This window comes from Scyliorhinus torazame, chromosome 4 (genome assembly GCF_047496885.1).
Source record: "Scyliorhinus torazame isolate Kashiwa2021f chromosome 4, sScyTor2.1, whole genome shotgun sequence".
NCBI classification, from domain to species: Eukaryota; Metazoa; Chordata; class Chondrichthyes; order Carcharhiniformes; family Scyliorhinidae; genus Scyliorhinus; species Scyliorhinus torazame.
In genome coordinates, this window is record NC_092710.1 from 66,121,724 (window position 1) to 66,137,822 (window position 16,099).

At 52.4% G+C, this 16,099-nt stretch overlaps 1 pseudogene; it reads right to left on the reverse strand.

The window, feature by feature from the left end:
• Window positions 1–16,099, reverse strand: part of LOC140411382 (NACHT, LRR and PYD domains-containing protein 3-like) — a 219,801-nt pseudogene that overhangs the window by 50,075 nt on the left and 153,627 nt on the right.

Consider the following 16,099-nt stretch of genomic DNA (forward strand, 5'->3'; position numbering starts at 1 on the left):
AAGAAAACAAAATGGCGGCGGCCAGGGACAAAGGGGAGCTGCAGGAGTTCATCAAGCGCTGCTTCGAGGAGCAGTGCGAGGAGATGCGCAAAGAGATGTTGGCGCCTATGCTTTCGGCAATTGAAAGACTCGGGATCACGCAGAAGGCCCACGAAGCTAAGATCCAGGAGGTACAGAAAAGAGTCAGTCAGAACGAGGACGAGCTCGTGGGCCTGGCGGTGAGAGTGGAGCAGAACGAGGCGCTACACAAGAGGTGGGCGGGAAGACTCCAGGAAGACCTTAGGAACAGGACGAGGAGAAAGAATCTGCGAATCCTGGGTCTCCCTGAGGGAGTGGAGGGGGCTGATGCCGGGGCATACGCGAGCACGATGCTCGAGGCGATGATGGGCATGAAGGCCCCTTCGAGGCCGCTGGAGTTGGACGGGGCACATCGGGTATGGCGAAGAAGCCCCAGACAAATGAGCCGCCAAGGCGATGATGGTGAGGTTCCACCGGTTCACGGACAGAGAGTGGGTCCTGAGATGGGCTAAGAAGGAGCGGAGCAGTAAGTGGGACAATGCAGTGATCACAATATACCTGGACTGGAGCACGGAGTTTGCAAAGCGGAGAGTGGGTTTCAACCGGGCCAAAGCGGCGTTGTACCGGAAAGAAGTGAAATTCGGCATGCTGCAGCCAGCGCGACTGTGGGTCACATACAAAGGCCAACACTATTACTTCGAAACGCCTGAAGAGGCGTGGACCTTTGTACAAGCCGAAAAGTTGGACTCTAACTGAGGGTTTGTGAGGGTGGGGGGGATGTTTTGGGGTTTGATGTGTGATGGTTGTTGTATATAGGGGGTCAACCACGCTCAGGAAATTTTACACGGGCTGGGGGAGAGAGAGACAAGGCCGTGACAGGAGCTGCGCCAGAGGCGGCGGAGCCGGCTTTGGAAAGCGCTGTTTTTTTTCCCGCGTGCGGGAAGAAAGGCGGGAAGGGGAAGGAAGGAATGCATATGGATTGGGCGACTCCTACGCGGGGAGGTCAATGGGACGGAGGGGGAAACCGGGGTCAGCAGGCATCAACTGACTTACGGGAGTGACATGGGGGGAACAAAAAAGCTAGACAGGGGTCTAGCGGGGGGACGGGAGGGGGGGAAAAAGGGTTGCTGCTGCACTGCCCAAAAGGGAATGGGACACAGAAGAGGTGGTCGGGACGGGCGTTCCCCCTCTGGGGGACTGGAGGGTGAGGGAGACGTGGACACGGTACTGGCCCAGAAAAGGAGATGGTTAGTCGGCGGGGCGTGGGGGGTGGGGGGGGGGTGGTGAGAGCCCCTCCAATCCGACTGATAACGTGGAATGTGAGGGGCCTGAATGGGCCAGTGAAGGGGGCTCGTGTTCGCGCACTTAAATGGACTGAAGGCGAACGTGGCCATGCTCCAAGAGACACATCGGAAGGTGGAGGACCAGGTCAGGTTAAGAAAGGGATGGGTAGGACAGGTATTCCACTTGGGACTGGACGCGAAGAATAGAGGGGTGGCAATATTGGTGGGACAGCGGGTGTCATTTGAGGCCAAGACTATTGTAGCGGACAATGGAGGGCGATATGTAATGGTGAGCGGTAGGCTGCAAGGGATGTGGGGGGGTGTTGGTAAACGTATACGCCCCGAACTGGGATGATGCAGGATTCATGAAGCGCATGTTGGGGCCCATTCCGGACCTGGAGATAGGAGGCCTGATAATGGGAGGGGACTTCAATACAGTGTTGGATCCAGCACTGGACCGCCCAAATCAAGGACTGGAAAGAGGCCGGCGGCGGCCAAGGTACTTACGGGGTTTATGGATCAGATGGGGGGAGTGGACCCATGGCGGTTTGCAAGGCCGCAGGCCAGGGAATTGTCTTTCTTCTCCCATGTACACAAAGCCTACTCCCGGATAGATTTCTTTGTTCTGGGTAGGGCGCTCATCCCAAGGGTGGGGGGGGACGGAGTATTCGGCTATAGCCGTTTCGGACCATGCCCCGCACTGGGTGGAACTGGAGCTGGGAGAGGAGAGGAACCAACGTCCCTGGATGTGGGACTGCTGGCGGACGAGGTGGTGTGTGGGAAGGTGAAGGGGTGTATCGAAAGGTACTTGGAGGACAACGACAACGGGGAGGTGCGGGTGGTATGGGAGGCGTTGAAGGCGGTGTTCAGGGGAGAGCTCATTTCCATTAGGGCTCATAGGGAGAAGACAGAGGGTATGGAAAGGGAGAGGTTAGTGGGGAAGATTTTGAGAGTGGACAGGAGATACGCAGAGGCCCCGGAGGAAAGATTACTTAGGGAAAGACGACGGCTCCAGACGGAGTTTGACCTATTGACAACAGGGAAGGCGGAGGCACAGTGGAGGAAAGTGCAGGCAGCGACCTACGAGTATGGGAAAAAGGCTAGTCGGATGCTGGCACACCAGCTCTGTAAGAGGATGGCAGCGAGGGAAATAGGGGGAGTCAAAGATGGAAGGGGAGCCACGATTCGGAATGCGACGAAAATAAACGAGGTATTCAAGGCCTTTTATGAAGAGCTGTACAGATCCCAGCTCCCAGCGGGGGAAGAGGGAATGAGACGATTCCTAGATTAGCTGAGATTCCCGATGGTGGAGGAGCAAGAGGTGGCTGGTTTGGGGGCACCAATTGGGTTGGAGGAGCTGAGCAAGGGTTTGGGGAGCATGCAGGCGGGGAAGGCCCCGGGACGGGACGGATTCCCGGTGGAGTTCTACAGTAAGTACGCAGACCTGTTAGCCCCGCTGCTGGTGAGGACCTTTAATGAGGCAAGAGAGGAGGGGACCCTGCCCCCGACAATGTCGGAAGCGACAATTTCTTTGATCCTAAAGCGGGACAAGGACCCACTGCAATGTGGATCGTACAGGCCGATCTCGCTCCTCAATGTGGATGCAAAGTTGCTGGCAAAAGTGCTGGCCACGAGGATCGAGGACTGTGTCCCGGGGGTAATCCACGAGGACCAGACGGGATTTGTAAAGGCCAGGCAACTAAACACCAATGTGCGGCGGCTCTTAAACGTGATAATGATGCCATCGGAGGAGGGAGAGGCGGAGATAGTGGCAGCTATGGACGCGGAGAAGGCCTTTGACCGAGTAGAGTGGGAGTACCTCTGGGAGGTGCTGTGTAGGTTTGGGTTCGGGGTAGGGTTTATCAATTGGGTTAAGCTCCTTTACAGAGCCCCGATGGCGAGTGTAGTGACGAACCGGCGGAGGTCGGAGTACTTTCGACTGTACCGAGGGACGAGGCAGGGGTTCCCCCTGTCCCCCCTGTTGTTCGCATTGGCGATCGAACCATTGGCCATGTCATTGAGGGAGTCTAATAAATGGAGGGGGGGTGTTCCGAGGTGGAGAAGAGCATCGGGTGTCGCTTTCTGCGGATGATCTGTTGCTGTACGTGGCGGATCCAATGGAGGGGATGGTGGAGGTCATGCAGACTCTAAGGGAGTTTGGGGAGTTTTCGGGCTATCAGCTCAATGTAGGGAATAGTGAGCTCTTTGTATGACAGGCGGGGGACCAAGAAAGAGGGATAGGGGACCTACCGCTGAGGAGGACGGAGGGGAGCTTTCGGTATCTGGGGATCCAGATAGCCAGGAGTTGGGGGACCCTACCTAAACTGAATCTGACTAGGTTGGTGGAGCAAATGGAGGAGGATTTGAAAAGATGGGACATGTTACTGCTCTCGCTGGCGGGTAGAGTGCAGTCGGTCAAAATGGTGGTCCTTCCGAGGTTTCTGTTTGTGTTTCAGTGCCTTCCCATCATGATCACTAAGGCCTTTTTTAAGAGATTAGGCAGGAGTATTATGGGGTTTGTGTGGGCGAATAAGATCCCGTGAGTAAGGAGAGGGTTCCTGGAACGCAGTAGGGACCGAGGAGGGTTGGCGCTGCCAAACCTGGGGAGCTACTACTGGGCAGCAAATGTGGCGATGATCTGCAAGTGGGTTATGGAGGGAGAGGGGGCGGCATCGAAGAGGATGGAGATGGCGTCCTGTAAAGGAACGAGCCTGGGGGCGTTGGTGACGGCACCGCTGCCGCTCTCGCCGACAAAGTATACCACGAGCCCAGTGGTGGCGGCAACGCTAAGGATCTGGGGCCAGTGGAGACGGCACCGGGGTGCAATGGGAGCATCGGTGTGGTCCCCGATCAGGGGTAACCACCGGTTTGTCCCGGGGAAGATGGACGGGGGCGGGGGGGGGGGTTCCAGAGCTGGCATCGGGCGGGGATTGGAAGAATGGGGGACCTGTTCATCGACGGGACGTTTGCAAGCCTAGGGGCACTGGAGGAGAAGTTCGAGTTACACCTGGGAAATGCCTTTAGATATATGCAGGTGAGGGCTTTTGTGAGGCGACAGGTGAGGGAATTCCCGTTGCTCCCGGCACAAGAAATTCAAGATAGGGTGATTTCGGGTGTATGAGTCGGGGAGGGCAAGGTGTCGGAAATACACCAGGAGTTGAAAGAAGGAGGGGGAAGCGCTGGTAGACGAATTGAAGGGTAAATGGGAGGAGGAGCTGGGGGAGGAGATCGAGGAAGGTCTGTGGGCTCATGCCCTAGTAGGGTTAATTCCTCCTCCTCGTGTGCCAGGCTCAGCCTGATACAATTTAAGGTGGTCCACAGAGCGCACTTGACAGGGGGCGAGGTTGAGTAGGTTCTTTGGGGTAGAGGACAGATGTGGAAGGTGCTCCGGCAGCCCGGCGAACCATGTCCATATGTTTTGGTCATGCCCGGCACGGGAGGGGTTCTGGAGAGGAGTGGCGGCAGCAATATCTCAGGTAGTGAAAGTCCGGGTCAAGCCAAGCTGGGGGCTAGCAATATTTGGAGTAGTGGACGAACCGGGAGTGCAGGAGGCGAAAGAGGCCAGCATTCTGACCTTTGCGTCCCAAGTGGCCCGGCGAAGGATCTTGCTAATGTGGAAGGAGGCGAAGCCCCCCAGCCTGGAGGCCTGGATAAATGATATGGCTGGGTTCATAAGGTTGGAGAGGATTAAGTTCGCCTTGAGAGGGTCTGCGCAGGGGTTCTACAGGCAGTGGCAACCGTTCCTAGACTATCTCGCGGAGCGTTAGAGGAAGGTCGATCAGCAGCAGCAGCAACCTTGGAGGGGGGGGCGGGGGGGGGGGGGGGGGGTGGGGGGGGGGGGGACGTCCTGGGGGAGGGGGGAGAAGGGGGGACTGCCTGGGAGGGTCGATGAGCAAGAGACAACATGAAGGGTTGGGGAAACAGGCACGTACGGGTGTGGGCCAGTGTACAAAGCTGTGTAAATATATCATTTTGCCATGTATATATCTTGCTCTGCGCGATTTCTTGTTTTTTTTTTGTTACGAGGGGGGGGGCGGGGGGGTTATTGTTTGTAAGGGAGAAAAATTGTGTTGAAAAACTTTAATAAATATATATATTTTTTTAAAAGATCAATACAAGTGATCAAGATACGGCCCAATTGACTGGGGCCAAGTTCAGGGCCTGCCCAAAAGCGTGCGAAGCCCCTTCGGGTGTAAGAAGGCCCCAAGAGAAAATCGCTCTCTTGGAATTGGCTCTCAAAGCGGAGAGACCCTTCCACCAGCTACACCAGAAGCAAGTAAGTCCAAGGTCAACGCTCGCTACCAGATGGACGACTTTAGCTGTGCCCCTTCACCACTTTGACCCCAGCAGCCTCAGATCCGAACAACGGCCATTGTTCCTCTGACTGAGTGGGCACCCAAAGCTAAGTATAGGCTTTAGCAGTAGTGATAGTTTAGTCTGTAGTGTTTCGTGCATGAGTAGATATTGCTGTGTGTGTAAATAAATAGTATTGACTTTGAACTAACTAACTGGTGTACCGGCTCTTTGATCAGTATTCGGATTTGAACCTTGTGGCGGTATCGAAAGATCCCTGGCGACTCTAAAGCGAACGTAATTAGAATGAAGGAAGGTGACCATATTGACCGCCATATTTAGAACCAAATAACGAGAGCAACACAGTTGTCAGTAACTAGTTCTCCAAAATGCAGAATAAACAAACGCCATCTCTTGTGCCCTTATTTGCCCATCTTAGGGAAAATGTCACCTTCTCCAAATGCAGGAAATCCAGTAAATCCCCGAGCCATACCGAGGTACAGGGTGGTGAAGCTGACCTCTATCCCAACAAACCGCACCTGCGAGTGATCAGCGAGCTGAAGGTTAAAACATCTGCAACACCCTCCCGCCTGCAACTCTAGCAGGTCCAACACCCTGAATATGGCCATCAAGGGTACTAGGTTCCAAGTCCACGTGCAAGATCGCCGACATGGTGCTGAAAAACAGCCTTCAAAATTTCTCCAACTGCGGGCAGGACCAGAACATTTGCACATGACTAGCTGGGCCCCTCCCACACCATTCACAAATATTATCTATCCCCTCAAACAACTAGCTCATCCTCGACTTTGTCAGGTGCACCTTTAGCTGTATCAACGCCAGCCTTGCACACGAGGTTGAGGCATTCACCCTCCAAAGCATCTCACACCACTTCCCGCCAGTCCCAGCCCCTGCTCCCACTTGGCCTCAACCGCCTCCAGAGACACCGTATCTTCACTCAAAATCCTCTCAATAAATCACCAAGACAACGGCCATGGCTTCCTTACCATCGACTGTCCTGCCTTGACACAGGGCGTTCAAATCCCATTGCACTGCTCCTTTCTCACCAGGCCTCAATTGGGGTAGGACGAGAAAGGTGTGGCTGCATTCCAGGGTAAATAGTTAGAATGGCTGGCAATCTGAGTCTGATTGCCACTCCATAGAAGGTACAGCCCATATTAGTGACAGCGACAATGAGGGACAGTGTTTATTTATTATACCAATAACAGTGCTCAGAATATATTGTTTGATATCTAGTTATAAACACAATCTCACACAAACTGGCATTTACCTCAGTTTTTGTACTTTACACTCCGGACTCCTCAGAGCCACAACAATAGATTCACTCCTGAATCCCCCAGTTTATTATCGCTGAGGTCCAGATCAGTCAGTGACCGATTTGTACTGAGAGCGGAGGCGAGCTCCTCGGCACAAGAAGCTGTGAGAGAATTATCATGTAGCCTGGGGATCAGAGGGAGATAAATAACAGGAATCAAGGTAAATCACCAATGTTTTAAAAAAATGACATTCATAATACACACTGTAAGACATTCAAGAAACAAAGCTTTAATTAGAAGGGGAAATAGGCAAGATGCTGCAAATGTGTAATTTAAATAGAATATGCCGGAAATTCTCAGTAGGTCAGGCAGTATCTGTGATGAGCAAAATGTTTCAGTTCAATGAACTGTCATTGGAACTGGGAAATAACAGCAACATAAATTGTTTAAAGCAACAGGAAAATGGGGATGTGCAGGCGGCAAGGAAATAACAAAATGGAAATGTAGCAGTGATTAAAAGACACAAAGTATAATGGCGCAGCATCCTTACCCTGATTTGCTATGGAGATTGCCGAGGACTTTTGTGGGGTGGGGCAAGTGGTTCCCATGTGACAAAAGGATATATGTCCTGATGTGTTCTGACAAGGTGAGTTCAGCACACAATGTTAAACTTACAGACATCTATGTGAATAAGGATGAATGTGAAATTGGTAGAAAGTTTATCACTAACCAGCCACTGTCAATGCCCAGACAGCAGCATTGACTGCAGGTAGCATTCTTGTAGAGCGATGAACAGTCAGGCTGCCACCAGCAATGGAAATTTACGTGCTAACTGAAGAGAGCACATAACACATGAGAGTGAGCCAATAAGAGTGACGCTGTTAGATCTTGCCGTCTATATGCCAATGACATATGAAGCACTGGAGCTGGAAGAACTGGAGTGAGGACGGGCAATCACTGATTGTCAGATGGGATGTGGAGCCGAGAGAGCGAGTGGCTGAATGAATGAGCACAAAAGAGCTTCCGGTGACCCTAAAACCTGGTGTTGATGTGTCCATCACTGATCACATTGAGCTCCAGATTAGTAATAGGATAATGGATGTATTGGTTTCCCTCTAACATTCTCCTATCTCTTTCAGATCAAAGGCTGATGTGACCGGGAACAGCAATTGAGCTCTGAGGAGGAGACTGGTCCTCAGAGTGTTCACCGTTACATTATTCCCACGCACCCACCACCAGTGCCAATACTGTCAAGATAAGGACAATCACCGCAATCAGTAAAGTGGCCAATATCTGGTGAGCACAGCAAAGACAAGCCTGAGCATCTAATGGAGGCACTGATAGCTGAGGTCACACACTTGGAGGATGGTGAGGGGACAAGGCAATGTCAAGCTTCAGCCTGAAGACATATCACTGGAGACTTCAAGAAAGTAGCAGATGCTGGAGCTGAAGCATGAGCTTCGAGAGGACATGTGTACCCATAAACAAAGACGGGAGAAGCCAATCCGGGCCATGTGATCCACCGTGTCACTGGCATGAACACATATTCATCCTCCATCGAGAGATTAGTGAATTTCACGGAGAGTCAAATCCAGAATAGAATTGTAGAATTTACAGTGCAGAAGGAGGCCATTCAGCCCATCAAGTCTGCCCTTGGGAAGAGCACCCGACTTAAGCCCACGCCTCCACCCTATCCCCGTAACCCCACCTAAACTTTTGGATACTAAGGGGCAATTTAGCATGGCAATCTACCTAACCTGCACATCTTGGGACTGTGGGAGGAAACCGGAACACCCGGAGGAAACACACGCAGACACGGGGAGGAAGTGCAAACTCACACAGTCACCTGAGGCCGGAATTGAACCCAAGATCCTGGAGCAGTGAGGCAGCAGTGCTAACCACTGGTGATACATCCTGATCTACATGTCATCACCACCGACATGAGCTCTGTGAAGCAATGGCTAGGCAAGAGGGGGTGCTGCAGTCATTGGCAGGTCCTCACAGTTCTCAGGACAGGGTAGATCCAGTATGCCCTGAAAGGGTATAGAAGTGGCTGTCTGTAGCAAGCATGTGTGGTCTCCTCAGGGTGCTCTTGCTGTGGTTCCTCCTGTGCTCTGACCGCAACTGCAGCATCTCACAAAGCTGAAAGGGACGTACCAGTTACCGAAGAGGAATGGGTTCAGGTATCTGCACGTTAGGGACTTTATGAAGAAGGAGGTGCCATCATTTCCGATGCTGTGCCCCGGTGCTGCAGGATAAGCGAGGATGAAATAGGGGAGGATAGGGTTGCGGCGGACATGTATGGGGAGTTGACGAAGAGGGAGAGTACTCCCGTGGAAAAGGCTAGAGGTAAGTGGGAAGAAGAGTTTGGTGGGACATTGGAGGCTGGAGTCTGAAGTGTAGCGCAGCAGAAGGTAAATGCGTCCTCGCCGTGTGCTAGACTAGGCCTTATCCAATTTAAAGGGGTGCACAGGCCCACATGACGGTTCTTTCCAGGGGTGGAGGATAAGTGTGGGCAGTGTGCGGGGAGGCTGCGAATAATGCGCATATGTTTTGGGCGTGGCCGAGGTTGAGGGGGTTTTGGATGGGATTTTCGGAGTCATATCAAAGGTTTTGGGGGTTGAGGTATCTCCAAGTCGGCAGGTGGCGTTATTTGGAATGTTGAAGGATCCAGGAGTGCAAGTGGGGAGAGATAGCCCAGAGGCGGATTTTGTTTCGGAACCACCGAAGACAGGGCTACAGGTGAGAAATCTGAAAGGGTTCCTGCAGTTGGAAAAAAATCAAGTTAGAATTTGAGGTGTGGAGGAGGGGTTCACTTCGAGGTGCAGGCTGCTCAGCGACTTCTTTAAGGAGTATAACGTCATCAGCGGGGGGGGAGGGGGGGGGCTCATTTTATTTTCTGTTTAGGTGGGGGTTGGGGTGAAAAACTGGAAAAGGGGGAACGGGTGCATGCAGGGGGAAGGGGATTGTTTCCTGTTGCCTTGGTTGGCTTTTGTACTTTTTGGTTATGTATATATTGAAAATGCCTTCAATAAAATGTTTTTGAAAAAGACAACTGCTCACCTCCCCCACAGCAGCACTCCTCCCTCCCAGATGTTGATAGTGGGGAATCCAGCAATTGTAATGTCATTGAATGTCAAGGGACGATGGTTAAATTCTCTGTATTGGAGATGGTCATTGCTGGCACTTGTGGAGAGCAAATGCTACTTGCCACTTATCAGGCCAAGCCTGAACATTGTTCAGGTCTTGCCTTCTATGGGCATAGACTGCTTCAGTATCTGAGGAATTGTGAATGGTGCTGAACATTCATCAGAGAACATCTGTTTTCTGACCTTATGATGGAAGGCAGGTCACTGATAAAGCAGCTAAAGATGGTTGTGCCCAGGACACCACCCTGAGGAACTCCTGTAGAATGACACCTCCCATCGCTTTGATGATGATCAAAGGAGGCTGCTGGGTAGTAATTGGCCAGATTAGATTTGTCCTTTTTGTGTACAGGGCATATTTGGACAATTTCTCAAATTGTCGGGTGTATCCAGTATTGTAGCTGTACTGGGACAGTTTGGTTAGCGGTGCAGCTAGTTCTGGAGCAATGTACAAATATATCCACATTTTACAGCCCTGTTGCTGTTTTTTTTTCGTTGAATGCCCATACCATTTCCCTGGAGCCCCACTGCCGGGATATTTGTAGAGTCAACAGCTTTTTGCAGTACCTAGCACCTTCGATCATTTCATTATATTATCTGACGTGAAATTGATTAGATGAAGATTGGCAACCCTGTTGCTGGGGTCTCGGGATGAAGACATGATGAATCATCCACAGACACATAGAAAATAGGAGCAGGAGAAGGCTATTCGGCCATTAGATCCAGCTCCATCATTCATCACGATCCTGGCTGATCATCCAACTCAATAGTTTGATCCTGCCTTCCACCAAATCCTTTGATCTTCTTCGCCTCAAGTGCTTTATCTAACTGCTTCTTGAAAACATACAAATGTTTTTGCCTCAACTAGCGAATTCCATAGGCTGACCTCACTCTGGGTGAAGAAATTTACCCTAATCTCTATCCTAAATAGTCTACCCCATATCCTCAGACTGTGGCCCCACTCGGCAATTTTGACTGAAGGTGGCTGCCAATACTTCAACTTTGGTTTTTGCATGTGCCGAGTTCCTCCATCAGTCACGATGGGATTATTTGTGGAGACTCCTCCTCCTGTTAGATGTCAATATCAGTCATGACTGGATGTTACAAGACTGCAGATCTTTGATTCGATCAGTTGGTTTTGAGATCTCGATTTCTGACTAACACGGACAGATTCCACTCTCTAATATAACTGGCCCTGTTGTGTCTTCACAGGACTAACGCCTCATTTTTGGATATCCCCAAGCCGAAGGCCGCGATTTTCCTCTCACATTTTCGTTGGGCTGTTTCAGTAAATGGAGGAGAAAATATTGTGAGACGGTTAAGTTGTGTTTACATCAGCGGGAAAGCTTGCTTCAATTATCCCCTTCCCCCTTCATTGGTGGAATGTGTTTTCCGCCATGTTGGGAACCTAATTTCAATAGATTTGTATCTCATTATTAGGACTCGACAACGGGGTAAAACGTCCACCCGCAGCAGAGGCATGCCACAATGGCGCGAATCGCGACTGGTTTCAAAAGAAACGCAGCTGCCGAGCAAACCACCAACGGGTGTTCGGAGGCAAGTGCTGCACTCATGGAGCAGCTACACATATTCAAGGGGAAGAGTGGGTACCGGGAAAGGAATCAGGGCAAAGGGCCAGGGGGTGAGGGGCCAGGACCTGGGGATGAGGGGACCAGGAACTGGTGGCAAAGGGTTCAGGAACTGGTGACAAGGGGGGGGGGGTCAAGGAACTGGTGGCAGGGGTTGAGGAACTAGTCGCAAGGGGGCCAGGAACTGGTGGCAAGGGGTGGGGGTGGGGAGGAAGGAACAGGTGACAAGGGGGCCAGGAACTGGTGTCAAGGAACCAGGAACTCATGGCAAGGGGGCCAGGATCTGGGGTGAGGGAGCCTGGGCCTAGGAGCGAGAGCGCCAAGGCCTTTGAGTGAGGAGGCCAGGACCTGGGGGCGAGGTCCCAGGGGCAAGGGGCCCAGGTCCCGGTCTCCAGGGAGAGGGGCCAGGTTTCGCGTGTGAAGGGCCCAGACCCAGGGTCAACGAGACAGGTCCCAGGCTACCGGTATATATGTTCAGGGATAAGAGAGCCTTGAAGTCAAGGGAGGTAAGTGTCTACTCCGAGGAGGGGGGGTGCTGGTAGATCTACAAGGCTACCGGGCGGTGGGGGGAAATGTGGGACGATACCGAGGGGGAAACCTGGAAGACTGCTGAAGGGGGAGGGGGGAGACTGAAAGGTGCCAGAAGGGGGGAATAGACTGAAGGCTACTGCCGGAGTTGGCGAGGGAAGAGAGGGGGCAGGGGGGAAAGCGGGGTGGGTGGGTGGTATTGAAGATGAGCAGCAGTGAGGGGAACACTGAAGGCTGTTGGGGGTGGGGTGAGGAGACTGACAGCTGCTGGGGGAAGGCGGAAAAGTCTGAAGGCTGTTGGGATGGGGACAATACTAAAGGCTGCCAGAGGTGACAGGGAAGACACTGAAAGCTGAAGGCAACACTGGCAGAATCTACAGTACACGACGTCTAGTCCGGAAGCCAAAGCCACTTCAGGTCTAGGATGAACAGGACAAAATGATACAATTGAACTGTATCACCGCACCCAAGGTTGGCCCAGTTGAAATCAAACTTCAACAGTCACTCCCTTGAAATGTACAGAGGCACCACCGTCTCATCTACGTGCTCCATTTTCCAATGTACAAATGGATACGTTGATCAAAGTAGCCACCTAAGAACAACATCTGGCAAACCTGGAGGAAGTTCTACGATGATTATCCATTGCGGGTGTCAGCCTTAAGTGGGAAAAGTGTGTGTTTCAGTTGGCAGAGCTATGATACTTCAGGAACTGCATCGATAAAGGCAGGTTGCACCCTGTCGAGGACAAATAAAGGTCATAAAAGGGACACTGATCCACAAAATATGACAGAGCTGAAATCATTCTGAGGCCTCATTAATTATTACAGAAATTCATCCCCAACTTGGCTACTTTACTGGCACCCCTGCACGCACAGTTGAAGAAGCAGCAGAGGTAGCCGTGGCAGGTGTCACAAGATGAAGCATTTACAAAAGTGAAATCCAGCTGCTATCATCCAACATCTTGGCCAACTACAATTCACAAGACAGATGCCTCACCGTACAGAGTAGGGGCAGTCCTCTCCCATCGATGGGACAATGGCACCTAGGCACCAATTGCATATGCATCACGACCCCTGGCAGATGCAGAACAATGCTATGAACAAGTCGAAAAAGGAGGGATGGTCCATGATAATCGAAGTGAAGAAATTCCACCCATATGTCTACGGCCGACACGTTACAATAATCACGCACCATGACCCCCTATTGGGGCTTTAAAGGAGGACAAAGCGATCCCTCCATCTCCTAGGCTCAGATCCAACATTGGGCACTATTATTGGTGGCGTATGAGTACTCCTGGCACGCACATCGCCAACATCTTGAGTCACCTGTCGAGGCCCACAAGCTGTGCCCCTCCGCCAGTAATGGAAGAAGTCATAATGACACAACATTTCCTGGATATCCTGCCTGTATCTGCAAAACAAGCCCAGGCGTGTACCCAAAAGGACCCATGCACGCAAAACATGATCCTAAGTGGCAGAATTGGAGAACACGCCATAGAGAATATGAAGCCCTCCCCATCCAAACTCCAAGAATTGAGCGTGGTAGACGGCATCATCCCAGGGGGAACCTGAGCGGTCGTCCTCTGTCCAGGTCAGTGCCCAATCTTGACCGAGCGACACAACAATCACCCAGGGGTCTCCAAGATGAAGATGGTTGGAGGGAGCTACGTCTGGTGGCCCGGGCTTGATACTGACATTGAGTATCTGGTGAAAGTGTCAATACAACCAGAAGCTCCAACTTTCATCCTTGCTGCACCCATGGGCATGGCTGGGAAGACTTTGGGTACAGGTACATACGGAGTTCGTTGGGCCATTCATGGGATCGATGTTCTTAATCTTGGTCGGCACTCATCATAAATGGATGGACGACTTCCGGGTGCGGCAATGACCAGCTAAGTCGCACGTTTCGGCAGCTCCAGGTGGAAAGGACTTTTGGGCTCTTAATAGGAGCCCCAACGGCAATTTTAACGGCTAAAAACACTGTGCGGTAAACCAGAAGTGAATCCCCCCTGGACACGGATGGAAAAAGGAGAGAAAAGTGGCCGGATTGCGGTGGATCCTCTAGAGCAGCGGCCAGGAAGGCAGGCACAAAGCAAGATGGCGTCGGAAGGAGGCAGTTTAATATGGGGCCCTGACCAACAAGAGTTCCTGCGGCGTTGCGTGGAAGAACTTAAAAAGGAGACGAAGAAGGAGCTGTTGGCCCCGATATTACAGGCGATTGAAGGGCTAAAGGAGGAGCAAAAGACCCAGGAGCAGGAGCTGCGGGACGTGAAGGCAAAGGCTGCTGAGAATGAGGACGACATACAGGGCCTGGTGGAGAAGACAGCGATGCACGAGGCACAACACAAAAGGTGTGTGGAAAGGCTGGAGGTGCTGGAGAATAATGCGAGGAGGAAGAATTTAAGGATTCTTGGTCTTCCCGAAGGTGCAGAAGGGGCGGACGTCGGGGCATATGTGAGCACGATGCTGCACTCGTTAATGGGATCGGAGGCCGCGACGGGCCCGTTGGAGGTGGAGGGAGCCTATCGAGTTATGGCGCGAAGACCGAGGGCTGGAGAAATTCCTCGAGCCACAGTGTGAGATTTCTCCGATATCAGGACAGAGAGAGATGGTCCTCAGATGGGCAAAGAAAACTCGGAGCAGTAAGTGGGAGAACGCAGTGATCCGCGTATATCAAGATTGGAGTGCGGAGGTGGCGAGAAGGAGGGCAAGCTTTAATTGGGCCAAGGCGGTGCTGCACGAAAGGAAGGTTAAATCTGGAATGCTGCAGCCGGCAAGTCTGTGGGTCACACATCAAGGGAAACAACACTACTTTGAAACGGCAGAAGAGGCGTGGACATTTATTGTCGAGAAGAAATTGGAATAAGCGGGCTAGAAAAAGAACGTTTGGGACAAAGTGGTGGGGCGAATATGTGGGGTGAAGAGGGGGAAAAGGGGGAAGAGATGATTTCCCAAGTTGTTAATCCTGCGACCCTGTAACTTTTCTCTCTTCCCCAGGTCGTGGGGGAGGGGGGAGGGAGGATGAGGAGCTGGGGGCGCCGGCCATTGGGAGCGGGGCCAAATGGGAAGCGCGGACTTTGTTCCCACGCTATGGTAATCATGGAGGGAACAGGGAAGCAGGAAGGAGGGGGCCTCGCACAGTGGGAGCCGAGGTCACGGGGAGAAGCCGAGGTCGGCCAGAGTTTGCTGACTTCTGGGAGCAACATGGGGGGTGCAATTACGCTAGTGAGGGATCTAGCGGGGCGGGGGGGGGGTTGACTGCGTTGCTGCTGCTGGGAGAAGGGGGAGCTGGTATGGGATGGGGTGGTCGGGGCAGGAGGGCGCCGTAGGGGGGAGATACGGCTACGTGGGAACCGGGTGAGGAGCTGGATTGAAAAAGGAGATGGCTAGTCGACAAGGGGGAGGGGGGGGGGGTTAAAGAGCCCCCCCAACCCGGCTGATCACGTGTATGGTGAGAGGGCTGAACGGGCCGATAAAGAGGGCACGGGTACTCGCACACCTAAAGAAACTTAAGGCAGATGTGGTTATGCTGCAGGAGACGCATCTGAAACTGATAGACCAGGTCAGACTACGCAAAGGATGGGTGGGGCAGGTGTTTCATTCGGGGCTAGACGCAAAAAACAGGGGGGTGGCTATACTAGTGGGGAAGCGGGTAATGTTTGAGGCAAAGACCATAGTGGCGGATAGTGGGGGCAGATACGTGATGGTGAGTGGCAAATTGCAAGGGGAGACGGTGGTCTTAGTGAACGTATATGCCCCGAACTGGGATGATGCCAACTTTATGAGGCATATGTTAGGACGTATCCCGGACTTGGAGGTGGGTAAGTTGGTAATGGGTGGAGGTTTTAATACGGTGCTGGACCCAGGGCTGGACAGATCGAGGTCCAGGACCGGAAGGAGGCCGGCTGCAGCTAGGGTGCTTAAGGACTTTATGGAGCAGATGGGAGGAGTAGACCCCTGGAGATTTAG